This window comes from Castor canadensis, chromosome 8, assembly GCF_047511655.1.
Source record: "Castor canadensis chromosome 8, mCasCan1.hap1v2, whole genome shotgun sequence".
In the NCBI taxonomy this organism is placed as follows: domain Eukaryota; kingdom Metazoa; phylum Chordata; class Mammalia; order Rodentia; family Castoridae; genus Castor; species Castor canadensis.
Genome location: NC_133393.1, coordinates 94,230,716 through 94,247,749, shown reverse-complemented (window position 1 = coordinate 94,247,749; position 17,034 = coordinate 94,230,716). Strand labels below are relative to the sequence as shown.

Here is a 17,034-nt window from a genome sequence, read left to right as displayed (position 1 = left end):
TGTCCTTATCCAATTTTGTGAGAAGTGTAATATTGGCTTCATAGAATGAGTCGAGTGGTGTTCTTTCCCTTTCTATTTCATGGAAAAGCTTAAGGAGTATTGGTATTAGTTCTTTGAAGTTCTGATAGAATTAAGCTAAGAATCCATCAGTTCCTGAACTTTTCCTTTTTGGGAGACTCTTTATTGCTGCTTCAATTTTTTTATGTGTTATAGATCTGTTTAGGTGGTTAATTCTTGGTTCTGTTTTGGTTGCTCATAAGTATCTAGAAATTTGTCCATTTCTTCAAGACTTTCCAATTAGTTGAAATATATTTTGTGAAAGCAGTCTCTGAAGATTCCCTGGATTTCTGTGTTGTTTGCTGTTATCTCCCATTTTTCATTTCTGATTTTGCTAATTTGGGTCTTTTCCCTCCTCATTTTAGTCAAATTTGACAGGGGCTTGTCAATCTTGTTTTTTCTTTTCAAAGAACCATCTTTTTGTTTCATTGATTTTTGCATGGTTTTTTTGGCCTCTATTTCATTAATTTCATCCCTTAGTTTTATTATTTCTTTCCTTCTGCTTCTTTTTTCTAGGCATTTGAGATGTAACATTAGGTTGTGTATTTGAGATATTTCTGTGTTTTTAATATATGCATTCATGTCTATAAACTTTCCTTCTAGGACTGCCATTGCTGTGTCCCATAGGTTATGATAGATTGTTTTGATTTTTATTAGTTTCCAGAAAACTTTTCATTTCCTCTGTTATTTCTGCCGTGACTCACTGATCATTGAGAAATGTGTTATTCAACCTCCAATTATTTGTGTGTTTTTATGCTGTTATTTTTATTGGTGAATCCTAGTTTTAATATATTGTGATCAGATAGTTATTCAGGGAGTTATTTCTATTTTCTTATATTTGCTGAGGCTTGCTTTGTGTCCTAAGATATGATCCACGCTGGAGAAATTTCCATGGGCTCTTTAGAAGGATGTATATTGTGTTGTTGTTAGATTAAATATTCTATAGACATCAATTAGGTCCATTTAATTTATAGTGTCATTTAGTTCTAGGACTTCTTTGTTGATTATTTTTGGATGATGTATCTATTGTTGATAAAGGGGTATTAAAGTCTCTCACTACCATTGTGTTGGAGTCTATATGTGCTCGTAAATTCTTTAGTGTATCATTGATGAAATTAGGTGCAATGACATTGAATGCATATACGTTGATAATTGTTCTTTCCTTTTAGTGTATTTCCCCTTTTATTAGTATGAAGTGCCCTTCTTTATCTCATTTGATCAATGTGTGTTTGAAGTCTAATTTGTCAGAGGTAAGTATTGCTACTCCTGCCTGTTTTCAGGGGCCATTGGCTTGGTAAATCCTCTTCCAGCCTTTTACCCTAAGGCAGTGTTTATTTCTGTCAGTAAGATGGGTCTCTTGTAAATGACAGCTTGTCAGGTCTTCCTTTTTAATCCAATTTGGCAAATAGTGTCTTTTGATGGGGGAGTGAATCCATTAAAATTCAGTGTTAATATTGATAGGTATGTGGTGATTCCCACCATTTAGTTGTTTTTGTTGTTTCAGGGTATGATTGTGTGTAGTGGAATCAATGTTACTCTCTGATTGCTTGTTTTTTTCTTTTTGTATTGGTTGATGCTTCCCATCCTCTTGTGGTTTTGTTTGCTTTTATCTTCTGTGTGTAGAATTCCTTGTAGAATCTTCTGTAGTGGTGGCTTGATGGTCATGTATTGTTTTAATTTTTGTTTATTGTGGAAGATTTTTATTGCTCCATCAATTTTGAATGATAGTTTTGCTGGGTAGAGTCTTAGGGTTGAAGTTATTTTCATTCAGTGCCTAAAATACCTAACTCTATGCCCTTCCTGCTTTTAAGGTTTCTGTTGAGAAATCTTCTGTTATTTTGATGGGTTTACTTTTATGTTATTTATTTTTTTCTCACTTGCAACCTTCAATATTCTTTCTCTGTTCTCTATGTTTGATGTTTTGATGATAATATGCCATGAGGAGGTTCAATTTTGATCAAGTCTGTTTGTGTCCTGGAGGCTTCATGTACCTGAATGGGCAAAACTTTCTCAAGACTTGGGAAATTTTCTGCTATTATTTTATTAAATATGTTACATATCACTTTGGTTTGTACCTCTTCTCCTTCTTCCATTCCCATGATTCTCAGGTTTGGCCTTTGATGGAGTTACTGAGTTCTTCCATATTCCTTTCACAGCTCTTGAGTTGTTTGAGTAAGATTTATTCTGTTTTTTCTTTCATTTCTTTTTTAGTCTTTGAGCTCTGAGAGTCTGTTCCACTTATTCTAGTCTGTTGGAGTGGCCTTAAACTGTGTTTTTTATTTGACTGATGAGACTTTTTATTTTCACAATTTCCGTTTGATTCTTTCTTCTAAGGTTTTCCAAATCTTTGTTCAAATCTTCTCTTATAACTGGTTTTTTCATCTTTAATTCATGCATCTTTCTTTTTATAGGGTGCTTTGTTTCACTTGGTATTTGTTGATGTCCTTTCTGAGTTCATTTATTTGTTTCTGTGTCATTTCATGTTCTTTGTTTTTGGTGCCTTAAAATTTCTTGAGTACATCTTGTAAATTCTGGTTAACCATGTCTACTATCTTTTCCATGAATTTCTCAGAGAGTTCTTCCCAGATTTCTTTTGTGAGGGCTTTTTAGTGGGCATTCCATTTATTTTTGTTTCATTGAGGTCGGGAACTGGGTATCATTTTCTTCATTTAGCACTGAATCCTGTATTGAATTATTTTTTTGAGGAGTGTGATTTCCATCCCTTCTTCTTGCCATTGCTCCACTTGGTGATGTGCCTCTATATTTTTGGTAGACTAGTTGGTGAATTTGATTGCCTAATGTCTTTTCCTGATTTAATTTTTGAGTTCTGGACCCTTGTCTGGGGGTGTAATTTAGCATAACAAGTTCACAGATTCAATGACAGACCAGTTTACATATTCTATAGAAAACCCTTTGATGATAATATTTATAAACAGTCAGAGTTGGTGGGGTAATGGTTATTAGAGTAGTTATAGATTATGGGAAATTGGCACTAAAAAAGTGGAGTGGGATAAAGTGGGGTGGGTTAAGAGCTATGGGGGTTTCTGGCTTTTGTGGTTTTTGTTTGTGTTTGGGTATATATTTGTTGTTGTAGGGAAGGGTGTTTGTGTCAGGGATTGCAGGGGGCTGGGGGTGTGTGCAGTTGGTAGATTAGGCTAGTCAGCAGCTGTTGAGTGTGCAGGAGGGAGGGGTAGTTCAGTGACAGGTTGAGCAAGGATGGGAAGTTGAGGTGAAGACAAGGGAAAGAGTAGAAAATAAGGGGCAGGAAGAGTAGTTGGGAGGGAGAACAATGAATTGTAGTACAGGAGAAGGAAGGACAGTGAAGAGAATGATAATAGGGATAAGAGAACAGTGGTGATGGAGTTAATAATACAGTTATAAAAAAGGAAGGAAAGAAAGAGAAAGAAAGAAAGAAAGAAAGAAAGAAAGAAAGAAAGAAAGAAAGAAAGAAAGAAAGAAAGAAAGAAAGAAAGAAAAAGAAACACAATAAGAAAACACACCAGGTTCAGGAACCTGGTTCTGTTCCGTCTATTAATCAAAATTCTGCAGTTATTCCTTATGTGTCTAACACTGATATTGGTGTTCAAGTGAAAGCTCTAGCATGGTCTCACCAGGTGACTGGCTTGTGAGTGGTATTTGGATCTTCTGTCTACAAGATTAGTTGGAGTTCGGAGGTGAGGTAAGACTACCAGCTCATGAAGGGTAGCCAGAGCTGTTTTCACCAGGCAGCAGCTGGGTTGCCCTTCAGCTGCAGCTCTGTTTGGTCAGCTCCTCCTCAAGTAAGGTGGGGCTCTGGGATCCACCACCTACCCAGCTTTGGGAGGTTAGTTTGTCACTCAGCTCCCTCTCTTAGCCTTTATGCTTCTCACAATCTCTGCTGGCAACTCCTCTAGGTGGGTGGTTTGTTGGTCCCATCTCCACTCTCAGCCTTTGCTGCTTTATGGTGTGGGCACTGAGGGCTCAGTTCTCTGCCACACCCTCACAGTTCAACAGTGAGAGATTGGCTTTTTACCCCTTCCCCATTCTCCAGGGAGGGTTCAGTGTTGCACCCCCTCTTTGGTGTCAGTGTTAGATTACAGTTCACTGTTTATGGCTCTCAGTTTTGCTTGAGGGGGGCATTCAGTCTACTCATGGGCTGCACTGAGTTATGTTCCCCGGGGTGGGGGGATTGGATAGGAATGCCATGTAGTGTGTAATGCTCACCTATATATTCTGCAATCTCACTCAGGTAGATTTGGTGCCAGCTGTTGGTGAGCAATGGCATTGTTTGGCATGGCTTAGGGTTGCTTTCCATAGGCTAGGGGTCCAGGATGTCACAGAGCTTGATTCTGATTGATATTCTGTCTTCTACTTGTTTGGAAAAGAATGAAAAGAATAAAAAAAAAGAAAGAAAGAAAAGAGAAGTGGCCAGGGGCTTTTTTCCCAGGGCTGGAGCCAGGCACCCTTTTGTGGCTGTGCCAGGCAGGATATTTGTGACTGTTAGGTGCAATTAAAGGCTGATTTAAGGGTCAGTCTTTGAATTTTATCAGCACCTAGTATGTGGGTGGTTATTATTTTGACTAGGAATAATCATAATTATCCAAGTGTAGCTCCAGCATCTCAAAAAGGTATCTGAAGTCACAGAGCTTAGGAAATCTGATTCCCTACCTTGGCCACCATTTTTTCCCCTCTAAAGTTAGGTTCTTTCAGTGAGTGGGTGATCTCCACAGGATGCTTACTTCTGGAGGAAGGATCCAGACACTGTTTTTAAGAAAAATCTCATAAATATTTCTTCCTATGCCTTTGAGATTAAAGGTGTTCTCTACCTACACTTCCACTAATCCAGGGGTGTATTCTAATAGCTAGTGCTCCATATATCTCTATAATACATATATGATGTGTATTATGTATGTATATGTATAATGCTTCACATATATAGATATGTATGTCTATATTCATATATATTTATATCTATGTATATACATAAAGATTTTTTCTATCATACACATCTCATGCTTGACACTTCACCTGAGTAGTCATGTAAATGATCTTTTTTACAAAAGTTACCTAAATTGAGCTTGGATCCCTTAGATCCCATTCTTTGTCTTTTCTTAACCTATTTTCTGTTTCTATGCTAGAAAACTGTAAAGTAGCTATTTATTTTAGCTCATCGTTTTGGAGGCTGGGAAGTCCAAAATCACATGGCCTAATCTCTGAGGGCTTCATGTTACTTCAGCTCATGACAAAACGAGGAAGATAAATGGGTTCATGTAGACAAGATGAAAGTGCATGAAACTCCTGTAATAACTAGCCTATTCCAGTGAGAAAGAGATTATTGATTCATTTATAAGGACTTTGTCCCTAAGACCCAAATATCTCCCACTAGGCTCCATCCCCCAACACTACTGCATTAAAGAATTTAAGTTCCAATAACTGTGGTTTTGGGGATGTGCTCAAATAGTAACAGCTTCCTTGTATCCAGGATTGACTAAGAAGGTATGCCAACCAAACTGATCTCGGTTTGCAGTTAGTGAATAAAAGATAAATTTTCCCATGAATAATCAAGTTGGAATCTTAAGTTTTCAGAGTAGATCCATTTAACTCCTCACCTTTTGTTGTCTTGTTCATTGTACAGGAAGAAGATGAGTGGAGAAATTCTTTTCTGGAGTCAGCTACTTTCTTTGACCATTCTGCTTTACCTGGGTGCATCCATCAGAAAGAGATATATGATGTGCATGTTACTAGTTCTTTGCTGAGCAGCTTGCATAATAAAAGCTGTCAAACTACATATGTTCTAGAGATCTGAACATATAATTCAGATTAATTTCAGGGATCACAATTGTATAACTACCCCCCACTGAATTCATGGCAATCACTGCTTTGTTTATTTTCTCTCTAAAGTTGCCTCTTCCAAGATGTAAAATAAATGGAACCACACAGTGTATAGGTTTTTAAACCCTGACTTCTTGTATATAGCAATATTCATGTGAACTTCATCTATGCCTTCGTATACTTGATAATATATTTCTTTAATTGATAAATATCTCACTATATGGATAAGCCACATTTTTACACCTTTACTTGTGGAAGTATACCTTAATTACCTCCATATTTTGAAATTAGGAATAAAACTTTCTGTCTTTTCATGCAGATATTTTCATGGGGATGAGTTTTCAAATAATTGGTAATTAAGTAGGAATGTGATTTTTCCTATCGTACAGAAAGTCTCCATTTATCTCTTTAAGAAGAATTATCTTCAAGACCAGCTGTGCCATTCTACATTTCCAGCACGTCATGTATTATGTCCCCAGATGGCACTGCTACTTTGGGAGGTTCTCAAAACTTTAGGAGGTGGGGTTACACTAGAAGAAGTAGGTCACTAGGAGTGGGTGCTTGTGTGGTAATGATCCCTTCCTGACTTTCTCTTTCTGTTTTCTTTTCATCATAAGGTGAGGTAGATTCTCTAATAATATGTGCTCCTGCCACCATGATACTCTGCCCAAACACATAGGGCCAAACCATGGTCTGCACCCTTTGAACCATAAGCCATAATAAATCTTTCCCTCCTCAAGCAGTAGAATGCCTGCTTGCCAAATACAAGGACTTGAGTTCAAACCCCAGTACCACCAAAAACAAACAAACAAAAAGCTACAAAAATGTAAAACACAAATTGATTTTGCAAGTCAATGAGTTTCACTGTGACTTTTCTACACATGCATACATCATCATGATCATATCTACCCTCCCTTCAATCCTTTCTTTTCTCCCCCTTCCATCTCTCTTCTTTTATTTCCTCCAGTCTCCTGCTACTTCCTTCTTCTACCCTGCTGTCTCTTTCTTCTACCCTGATACCTCTTTCTACTTTTAGGTCATCATTTTTTTCCCTTAGTATCCTCAAATGAGAGAACACATGCAATAATGGTCTTCCTTTGTCTGGCTTATTTCAGTTAACATCATGTCCTTCATTTCCATTGCTGGAAATGACATCATAATGCATGCTTTTCTCTATGGATTTCAGGGTGCCTCCTCCATCTTTCCCTCAGCTTTCTAATTGTTTCAGTTGTCTAAGTTTTTCTTATAATAAGAATAGGGTAAAAACTTTCAAGCTACACATATTGCAGTTAAAACTGGTAGCCTCTGACTCAAATTTCCATTTCATGTCCGATATCTAGTTGTGAGTTAACCTAACAGACTTCCTATGATTTTCTTACTCTCATGGTACTCTAGTAGATTTGAGAAACACTTGCCCATTCCTTCTTCTACCCAGAAAGGTTAGTAATAAATAAAAGCCCTGCTCATTTGGTTACTATCATTCCTTACCTCCTGATTCTTAGCCTCATTCACCAGTAGGACAGTGGGAATATCCTACCCTCTCACTCACTATTTGGCCAAGAGAATCCATGCCTGGAATTGGGGATGTCTCCATATTCTTAACCTTGTCCATGGAAGATCATTGTGGGGCTTCTTCCAGAAAGTTGCCAACATTTTCTTCTCCAAAATTGTCGAGAATTGGAAGGTATTGCTTAGTGAGCCACATTTTCATAGTTTCTAATAGAAAGTACAATACTCTTGATTACTCAGGACACAGAAGGTGGCAGGAGCTTCATGTTTCTATCCCTTCCTTTTGTTTTCTAACACCCAGAAGGGGCAAAGCATAGGGATCCCATATGGATGCTGCACATACAGCTAACCTGTATCATTGCTGAAGAACTCTGACTTTATGACATACTCAATATTTTAAAGAAACTGTCAGAATGCTGAACTTGCCATTCTATGAGAAATTACCTTTGTAATCCTCACCAGGAAATTAACTTGTCTTTTCTCTTTAAGCAGATATTGGCTTTATCTTTTGAACTAAAGAATAGAAAAACATCTTTGCCACAATAATAAGAAAATAAGAGTTAATACAAAATGTGTGAAAATACTACAGAAAATTGCATTTCCTCAGTCATTCATGCTACTGTTTTTTCTTTTATGTCTGATGTGTTTGTTACCCTACATAGTTGCATAAAATAAACCTTTAAGGAAGGTAGTTTGTTTGGAATTATTTATTTCATTTTGAAGCATCCAATAAACAGTGCTTGCTGTTTACAAAAAGAAAATGGAATGTGAACAGGTTATGACATGAAGGATTTTCACTTGGAAAGAACATTGTATTAAAGGCTAACCTTTCTCCAGGTGGATGAAGAGGTTAGACAGCAACATGGTAAGTGTGTGAAACACAAGCAATATATAGATACTTAATAGAAAGGCTGACCATATTGAGGATGGAAACAAAACAAGTTTGTGGTTTTAAATTCTCAGGTTGGGTCACAATCAGCACACCATGGTGTTCTGACTACTTTCCTAAAAAATTGCATTATCTCTTCAACCCTGATGTCTGTCAATTGACCCTAAAAACAAAGGTAGACTTCCATATTACAGCTTGTTGCATTAGCAACATTAGTTGAATTTACATCTTTTCTAGAACTCATTCGTGACTGTTCATTAATCAGTATTTGAGGGTAAGAGATACTAACTGGAGAATACACACACACACACACACACACACACACACATATACATATATTTAAAATATTTCTTATTTTTCCAGAGGACAGTCATGCTAGAGTTCAATGCCAGTAGAAACTGTCTCTCTTCTTGTGTTTGATAATGTACATGCTGCCTTGCTTACAGGCATTAATGATGTCCTAGCTCAGTTTAAAGAGGTTTCCAGATACTCTCTTGCCTTATGCCTCCAAATATTTATTGATACACTGTTAATAAAAATATCTAAAATTATATAGGGGGTTAACTAAAAAAACCCATTTTCAAATGAGACTACTTATATGCCAAATATATTGGTATGATTTACCAATGTATGCTGACAAAAGCCTGAGGAACATATGTGGAAAATCAGTACTGCACATGATACTCCAAAGAAAACGGACATATAATTTTAATCAAGGTGAATTTATTGGCATGCTTTTTTTTGTGTTACTGGGGCCTTCATCTTAAGCCCACTCCACCAGCCTTATTTTTGTGAAAGATTTTTTGAGATAGGGTTTCATGAACTATTTGCCTGGGCTACCTTCAAACCACAATCTTTCTGATCTCTGCCTTCTGAGTAGCTAAGATTACAGGTGTGAGCCACTGGTGCCTGGCTTGACATGCTTTTAGTATTTGTGGATTTCAAAGAACAGCTCAACTTTCTGATGGAGGTTGTGATTTTTAAAGTAGTTATTTCAATGAAGAAAATAAATCCAAAGATGCACGGTGATAGTGACATGGAATGTCTTATCACATGAAATTCACTAACATATTCTTTAGCTATGTAATGAAAGAAGACCCAGAAAAAATACTTTCTATAAGATATTTATTGACATATTTAAATGGGGATTTTACAAATAGCTTAAAAGTAATTGCAATCACAGCTCTAATATGAAGATATGAGGCACTTTATTAAGATGAACTTCCAGATTTCACTGGGAATGAGACATCATGGGAAGTCAGAGTTTATGTTGTAACATTTAACTGACAGTGGCAAGTTAGGTGTGGTTATCTATTGATTACTAGTGTTGAAGTGGTTATCAAAATTGCATGATGCACTTTAGTGGGGATAACAGATCGTGTAATTCCTAGTACTTAAATAAATAGGCAATGCATTAAGTACTCAATTGAAGTACACAATTGAAGACAGTCTAGGATGAGTGAAAGGAGAATAACTCAGACATCATAATGGAGTGAAATTCTCTTACCCCATTATAGACTAATCATTTCATAAAGCTAGATCCCATGAAGATTATTGTATTTGAGGAAAGATCATGCATTGATTTTAATGTCTAAATCTTCCTCCAGTGTTTATTAAAGAATGTGTGGTTCTTTGTTAGGAAAAGAGTACATGGACTAGTATGATATTGTAACTGTATGATTATATAATTTATTATTATATTTTTTTGGAATTGAGTGACTTCAGCTCTGTTCTAATCTTAATTATGATGACTGTTGATTGCTGGTGATTCACTTATTAGAATAGAAGATAATGAGTTTGGCAGAAGATTTACTGGCAAGTGGTGATTATTTAATAGTCTGCCTTCCAGTGCTGCTAAAGCATGTGCAATCTTTTCCCATTAGACACATTTAAGAACAAATAAATTTTAAAGTTGACAATAAGCTCATCAACTAAATGGCAGTAACTTCAATTGCATCTCTCAATTGAAGATAGAAGATGTGGAAGAAGATTTCCATTCATTTATTTGGAAATAGCTGAAAACTTGCTGGTACTAAAAATAATACTATTGATTTGCTGAATGGGCTTTTACTTTTTTTTGTTTGTTCATTTCTGAATGGGTTTTTATAGATTAATAAATAATACCATAAACAGATTTCAAAACCTGTCAGGTAAAATAGTATATCATCATTCTCTAACACCTTAAACCAATAGCCACAACCCACAGGTCAAATGCAAGTGAAGAATAGTTTTTCCACTCCTTAGATCAAAGAATATTTGTTCATGTTTAAAGGGTTGTCAGAAGAGGAGAAGAGTAGGCAGATGTGGAAAGGAAGAGAACATATGCGAAGCATATGCTGATATAACAATTAATTATTCTAAAAATGTTCCAGATTCAGATGGTTCTGGGTTTCTCAGGTAAAGTATTTTAAATGACACATTAAAATATCCTGCAGTTTGTTTTACAAGTAGATATAGCTAAACTTTCCCTTTTGTATAATAACAAGTAGCAATTGCTAGTATGTTTTTCTGAATACATGGTGCTGTTACTCTGCTTCAGAATGGATACTATTTTAACAATAAGTGACAAAGTAACAAGATTTCAGGGGAAAGTTGAAATGAACAAGAAATTTGGAGACTGATTGGAACTTTTGCCTAGGCTTTTGTTACTGTTAATAATGTTATCTCATTAAATGAGAAAGTGCTCATCTAACTATACGTAAACTTAGAAATTGAGTGATGTTAATATCTTTAGAAATCTTAAACTAAATTTTTTTAATTTTGATTTATCAATTTTATTTTTATTGATGTGTTACTGGTGGTACACTATAACATTTACAAAGGTTTTACAATATATCATAGTTGAATTCACCCCATCCATCATTCTAATTTATCCCCCCCATTCCTGGAATAGTTTCAAAAGATATCATCTCTCCATTTACATACATGTGTACACAGTATTTGAACAATATTCACCCTCCTACACCTTTTCCCCACATCTTGCCCCTCCCCCCACACCCTGGGTACCAATCCCCCAGACAGGACCAGTTTTGGCTTCCTTTTTTCTGTTTTTGTAAAAACTGACATTTTAGTTTGTTTAAGATAGCTAATAGGTTGTTTCATTGTGACATCCAATGCATATACGTACTATAGCTCATCTCATCTCTTGTCTTCCTTTCTACCTTCGTCCCCTTCTTATGGTGATTTCAACAAGTTTTTAAAATTCTGTTTGTGTGTTATTTAAATATTTATTCAAAAATATAAAATCAAGAAAGCTGATTAACATTAAACAGAAATATTATGGCTCAATTTTTAAAATACTTGAATGAATCAGAAGAAAATTACGATGAGTCCCACTTTTAAGGGGTATTTGTATGTTATTGTGAAACATTAATTTGCACTGCGCAAACTTTTTAACTAATCACTAAGTAAAACAAGCAGAATATGACTTCTAGATCATTTACCAGAAGAATTAAATCAATATTTGTAAATATAATAAAATATATTTAATTAAAATACAGCTACCATTTGTACAATTTGTAAATTGGAATGATAGACTGAATGTAATTAACAAATAATTCTTAATATGTACAAAAATAGAAGAGAAGAATTTGAATGGATTCCTCATAAAGAAATTATAAAATTTTAAGGTGATGAATATGCTAATGACCAAGAGTTGATCCCCTCCCAATATATACATAAATTGGAACATCACATTATACCTCATAAACATGTGTAAATATTGCTTTAATCAAAAACAATTAAAAGGTATAAAGAAAATATTTTAAGGTGATATCAAATATATTGCTGCTTTTCTTTTTCCTATTAAAAATCTCAAAATGTTTTATACTCTAGTTAATATGTAAGTTATAAACAATAAATGTACATATAAGTGAAAATATAAATACTTTACTGGTGAGTTTGGTAAGCACCATTTAAAGATAGTTTATACAAATCAATAATTGGTGAGGACATAGTGATCTTAATGCTAAAAACAGCATATATTCTTTCTATAGGCAATTTTTCCTCAAGCTCTGTATTGTAGTACCCTAAATATTTTCTCATATGATGGAGTTTTTAAAATTAATGATTAGTCTCCTTCAATTCCAACTTCATTTTAAAGTGTTAAAGAAGAACTACACAGGATTTCTAACCTATGATATAATGGGCCTTCATCATAAAATCTAATTATCCTCAGTGCCCATGCATGTTTTCATAATGAACTTTTCTAAAACCTAGCCCCTTTTTCTGACATTGGTTGTTTATAAAGTCTAATCTATTAATTATTCTAAATTACATATTCCTAACCTAACTTTATAATTTTATATTAATCCCCATCAAGTGTACATTTGAATTTTATTTTATTGGTGAACATATTAGCCTTCCTAATTTATTATTATTCGTAACTTTGCTTACTTATTTATTTATTCCTGATTTTTAGATGAAGATATAGAAATCTGTGAAATGTGGGTTTTATTGATAGGAATAAATATAATCTCATTATGATAAGAACAACCTAGATCTGACTACAAATGCTGTGAATGTTTGAGTATGAAGTGACTACCATATTTCTTTTTTTTTTTTTTTGCCCTGAAGGGTAATGTTGATTTTTACTTTTGTAGCTCAAGACAAACTATTCCCAAAAGTTGACAATAAAAAAAAAGAAAGTAAGATTCTTGATTTGGGTTAACAATTGTGACACACATCTTTTTTTAACCAAATACTCACTTGGTGGGATTCTTTTCTTTGTGACATCTCCATACTGTATGCCCATCTCCTCCCCAGCTACCATATTTCTTGACAAGACTCATATGAAGCTACATATTAATTAGCTTCTATGGATAATTGAAGTTGTGCAAACTGGTAAAGAAGAATTGGATGAGAGGCCTACATTCTGTCCATGTGAGCCATTGCTTTGTGCAATACATGAAGATAGTCAGTGTGATTGAGGCATAAGGCTTGCAGCTGGAAGAGATCAGAGACAAAACTGGAAAGTGAGATCTGTAAACATCTGAGGAGTCTGAATATTATTCTTCTGGCAATAGAGAGTCACAAAATGTTTAGGAGAATAGCATGATCCATTTGTATTTTGGAAAGAATTCTAATAGCAATGTAGTGAATAAGTCAGAGATCAAGGCAGAAAGGCTATTGAAGAGACAATTGATAAACCTTGAGAATAACTTCTTATCACTTACTCTGCATACACCACTAGAAAAAGATGTTAGTTATGTCTTTCACTTTTGGTTCCAGAGAAGATAGGACATCAGAAATGGGAGATATTGGTGAACAATAGGAAGTTTAATATATCAAGCAAAATTTGAGAATCATAAGTTCAGATAATAGAATCACACGTGCTATTTACACAGGTGAACATTTATTTAAAACTCATAATTTATTTTGAATTAAGTGGAAAATCTAATCACTTTCACTAATCATTTCCCAACAGGCTTTATGCTGGGGATTTCTTTCCTTTGTGTTTCCCATTATCTACTTCTAAATAGCCTAGAAATTAAAGGAAAAATCTTACACACTCAAAGTAATTAAATATATTACCAAGTTTAAAAAAAATTATTAGTAAACTCTTTTTGGTTGTAAATAAAAACTGGACAAGGTACAGTCCTTGCACTATATTAAGTGATTCCTGGATTTACCCACATATCAGGCTTTAAAAAGTCCTAAGTAGACTTAGAGTTCATATATAAACAATGAGCTTAATAAGCAAGCAATATAATACTTAGAAACATAAAAATAGCCCACATCATTGTATTTGGAAACAACTTAACTCATAGGTAAGACTGTTTGCATCAGGCATCAGAGTTTTTGTCACATGTCAAGCTTTTTGAATCAAAATTTTTGGGTATAGTTATTTATTAGGTAGTGTTGTTTGTATGTAAAATTGAGTTTCTGAGGCAAAGAAAGCTGAATATTGAAAACTGAAGGGTACTTGTGTGATATGTCTTCATGTATTGTCAGATAATACATTCTTCAAGAACTGCAGTATTACAGAAGAATTTTACATATAGATGTCCTCTATTTGAAGGGTAATTTGAGTATTATTAATGCTCTAGTCAATATTTATTTAAATATGCAAATAGAAAACTATAGTGGTAGCTCTAAAATTCATATTGAATTGTTTGGAAGTCCAGCAAGTTATATTTACTTTGGGATATATTGGGATAAAATTTATGTAACAATTTGGTAAGTCAAAAAACCTAGTCAGAAACTTCTGTAACATCCTCATTTACCTTGCACAGAAGCTAAGTCAGACATTTGAGCAAATTTCAAGGCATAAGTTTCATCACTCATAGAGAAAATTGACACTAGTTTTTTAGGAAAAGTTTTTTTCAGTCACACTAAAATATGACACCATTTCTAAGAAAAAGGGTCAAACACTACTTTTCATATGATCAGTCATTGTATCTAATTTCAATGTTCCAATTACTTTATTTGAAAAATAATGTTCTCTACTAGAACCCATAAAGCATTAATTTCACATATGGCATTGTTTAAGTCTCTGGAATGCTGTAAAATTATCTTACTGTTATTTTGCATCCTTAGTGACATGGGCCAAAAGGAAATTCCTACTTAATTTTGTTAATAATTCTTGAGAGATTCATGGGCATTACAAGATGAATTTTATCATGCCTGAGTTTATAGTTTATGTACATTACATTTTTTATGTTTTGACATTAGCAGATTATCTAAGTAACAGATACCTTATTATTTTTATGCAAAAAGAGCATGGCAATATAGGTCTGACAGTGTTTTGAAAATGAAATTAGTGCATTTCACAAAACTGGATAGATACAAAAATCAGTAAGTGTAATCTATAATTCCTATTTGATACCTGCCATGCAGTGGTGCCATAACCTCTTTGAATTTCCTTTAATATGTTCTAACAATACACTATCTAGGACAGGGTAAAATGTGGAAGTATTGAATTATTTAAGTAAAAAATGCTACTAAATTGATTTATTCCAAGTTTCTAAACATCAAATAAGGAAACCAAATATCACATTCTACATCCACCAGTAATAAACTCATTAGGTGATTAAACCTAGGTAGTATATTAAACTCTGTAAGGAATATGTGACAAATTAAATCTCTGAGTTCCACAACAAAGGAAAGGAATGTGGAAAATCTGAAGTCTCTCTTTGAGAGAATTTCAAGAGGAAGTGAACAGAAGAACAAAATAAAAAGGCAAAACACATAAACTATCTTTTCTATGTCCACTCAGCATGAGAAAAGTGTAAGAGTAAAGTTCAGTCTAAATATAATTTAAAAATGTTCATATGGTATTAAATATAGACATAAAAGAGCTCTGTGACACTCCATTTTTCCTTTCTTTTCTTTCTTTCTTTTTTTTACCAATAACGTTAGTATGTCACTAAAACAATTCACTTCATTGAGAAAACTTCCATCTTTCTGACCATGTAACTAAACGCTTCTTTTACTTGTTTGTTTCTCAATGTATAAATGAAGGGATTCAACATGGGTGCAACAGAAGTACTGAGAAGAGCTATTCCTTTATTTAAAGATACTCTTTCCTTTGCAGAAGGTTTCACACACATGAAAATGCAGCTGCCATAAGAAATGGACACAACAACCATATGTGAAGAACATGTAGAAAAGGCTTTCTTCCTCTGTTGCGGAGAAGGGATTCTTAGAATAGTTCTGATGATGTTTGTATAAGAGAGAATCACTAATACCAATGTAACCAGGAGTGTCAGAATGGCTGAAAGAAGCATCATTAATTCTATAATGCCTGTATCTGTGCAGGAGTTCTGAAGGATAGGAAAGACATCACAGAAGAAGAGATCTACAGTGTTGGCTGCACAAAAATCAAGCTGGAGACACATCAGGAGTGGAGGGAAAATTATCAGGAAACCAGCCAACCAGGAAGCAAATACCAGCATGTTGCAGACTCTGTTGCTCATGGTAGTCATGTAGTGCAGGGGTTTGCAGATGGCCACATAGCGGTCATAGGACATGGCAGCCAGAAAAAAAATTCAGTTGCCCCTAAGAGAATAGTGAAAAACAGCTGTGCAGCACAGTCATTATAAGAAATAGTCTTATTACCTGTGACCATAGTAACAAGAAATTTGGGGATACAGACAGCTGTGAATGAAATTTCTAAAAATGAGAAATTTTGGAGAAAGAAATACATGGGTGTCTTGAGATGAGAATCTAGTAGTGTTAGGGTGATGATGGTTAGATTCCCAGTAACACTCAAAATATAGGTGAAAAAAAGGTGAAAAATGACCACTTGTAATTGTGGATCATCTGTTAATCCAAGAAGAATAAAGGCTGTGACTGTGGTGTTGTTTTTCATAGCTGATAACTGTCTAACAAAATAAGACAAAAATTAGAAGCGAACAGGACAGAGCTGAGTGAGATAACTTTTTGTTTTGAGATCCTCTGTAAACATGTTGCTATCCGCACCCAACTTCTTTCAATATTCTTCTACTCAATGGTAGCATATGAAATTTTTTCTCATACCACTTTTCACAAAATTTCACTAAATATATGCAAGTTCTTGAGTTTGTATTATATTCTCAATATCCATGAACCAAAGCATTCCAAAGGTATAATATATTGCATTGATAAAGTCATGCAAGTGTTTAAAACAAAGAAACAAAAATTATCTTAATATTTTAATATGTACCTTCTGTAGTACATTGGAATTTTTGTAACACAATTACTTTAGATTAAATTATTTTACATCATCTAGTGACTCATTATTCCTTGCTAAACACATATTTTGCTTGCATTTATTACTTTTTTCCCAT

General features: G+C 34.4%; 1 pseudogene; it reads right to left on the bottom strand.

Moving 5' to 3' along the window:
• Positions 1-15,642: 15,642 nt before the first annotated feature.
• On the bottom strand, positions 15,643-16,577 carry LOC109680617 (olfactory receptor 6C74-like; annotated as a pseudogene).
• Between the last annotated feature and the right edge of the window lie 457 nt (positions 16,578-17,034).